Below are 2,276 nucleotides of genomic sequence, written 5' to 3'. Positions count from 1 at the left end.
AACTAAGATTTTCGAATCATGGGTGTAGGCGCCTCCCCCTAAATGTGAATAGAGATTTGAATTCTCAATTTGGCATGAAAGGCCATGATTCACATTTTAGGTGTGATGGGAACCTCCCCCTACATCCATGCCTACTGTGGGGTGCTGAACAAGGTGTCACAGGAATAAACATGATGCATATGATAGGTTATATCAGTTCAAGCACATAAGACCCTGGCTGATATAGCACAGGGCGGCACTGCCGTCCTGACTATATCAGTCAGGTAGTAATCAGATTCCTACAGTAGATCATATGAATATAAAACAATTTAAACTCAGAATATGACAAGCTAAAAAAGTAACCATGAATACATGTCCATATCCAAAGCAAATTAAGTCACAAAGTAACATATTTCATAAAATAGAGTTTTGAGCGACTCTCAAACTCACAACTTAATAGCTACTCTCAATGGATCTGGACATAAGGTGCAGCAGCAGATAACTCATGGCGTCGAAAATCTGTTGACCCCTCTAATTTTCTCCCCTTTTGGCATCAAGTACCAAAAAGAAGAAGAAAAAGAAGAAAAGTCACTCATCACTGTCGGAGTCGACGCGGACACATCCGGCGACGTGGGTGTGTGAAGTGAAGTGTGCTAAACGTCGCGGAGAAGATGCCCCAGCGGAAGTAGAAGGCCCTAGCTGATCCATTGAAGGACGCGGTCTCCTGGAATACATGCGAAACAAGGCTGCCTGAACCTATGGATCGACCTCTGTAGGGTGAATCTCTGCACCAAGGTCCTACTGCCTTAGGGGCTCCTCAAAATGCTACCCCTGTGGATACCCATAGTACTGACTGAATGGCTCATATGAGTGCCCATACTGCTGATCATCTGGCTTTTCATCATGGTGCTCATGTGGCTGATCCTGCTCTTCGTCAGAGGAAGACAGGCGAGGCAAGTTAGGAAACTGAGGTGGCGACTGCACTAGAGGAAGAGGTGGCAGCCCTACCATCTCCCTAGCATGCCTCACTGCTTCCCTATTTTCCATTCTATCCTCATAAATAGTCTATGAAGCATATGCACAATGAGCAAAGATTGCCTTCATCCATGCACTCATCTTCCCCCACTTTGACTTCTTCTTTTGTTCCCTAGCCCTAGACGGCTCAGGAATATCTCTATGTGTAGCTCCAGAAGAGTGAAAGTCTGCTGCCCCACTATCTCCAAGTCCTCCAGAACTAGTGTGCTGAGTAGCTAAGCCAAGTCCCCTTAAGCCACCATGGGTCTTTTTGATCTTGTAAATAGTATGCTCACAATCCTTTAGGGAACCACATGCCAGTCACTCTCTCAATCATAAACATCAGGTAAGGAGCATAGGGTAAAGATCTCCTCCCATCATCCATGGCATATGCTAGCTCAACCTAAATAAATCTTGGAACATTAATTTTTTCACAGCTAGGAAACCTAGACAACATATTAGTGATATAGCCATTCAAATCTGTTGCGTTGTCTTTGGGGTTAAGAGTGATTCTGAAAAGATTGTTCATGATGTAATAGAAGCTCTTGAGCCTAGGTCCTTGACCAATCAGGAACTGCAAGATTTTGATCCTCCCACATGAAACTTACTTCCATTGGCTCAAGACGACGCTCATTATGAATCCTCTCATATCCCCTATGGATGTGTCCAAAACCAAGAATACGACAGAAGGTGACAAAATCAATGTGATAATGTCGCCCATCAGTCATCCAATGAAGCTCATCCACTTCCATGTTCCAATAGTAAGTGGCATGGAACTGTGCAAGAATCTCCCTTATTCTAATCATACATGAAACTCATGATGTCTGTCATCTCAAAGCGGTCACAGGTCTTGATGGCTGTAGCAAATTGATGATCATCTCTGCTCTCCAAGTCACCAAAATCAACGTACTGCATCCTTTTGATCTTGCCCTTTAACTTGGATAGGATGGCTGTGTCATAAAAATCAGATTGGAAAGCATTCTAAAATCTATAATCAATGCCATTGGATCTATCAGAGGGGTAAGGATCAATCTCTCTAGCTTCACCAGTCTTCTTCCAACTCATAGAATAATCAATGACCTTATGATTGTCACTATTTTGGAGAGGATTGAGGTTGAACACATCAGTGTTATCTCTCATGTAGCTGCTATCAAACTCTGAAATGTGCATAGGAGAATCAGGCCACACACGAATGGTCATTCCCATCTTCTGAATTCTTTCTTCTTCAGTAAGGTCTTCATCAAGATTTCTATCACTGGGAATATAGGTTGCCTGTCCCCTGT

Source organism: Miscanthus floridulus, chromosome 13 (genome assembly GCF_019320115.1).
Source record: "Miscanthus floridulus cultivar M001 chromosome 13, ASM1932011v1, whole genome shotgun sequence".
In the NCBI taxonomy this organism is placed as follows: Eukaryota; Viridiplantae; Streptophyta; class Magnoliopsida; order Poales; family Poaceae; genus Miscanthus; species Miscanthus floridulus.
This window is presented reverse-complemented; position numbering follows the sequence as displayed.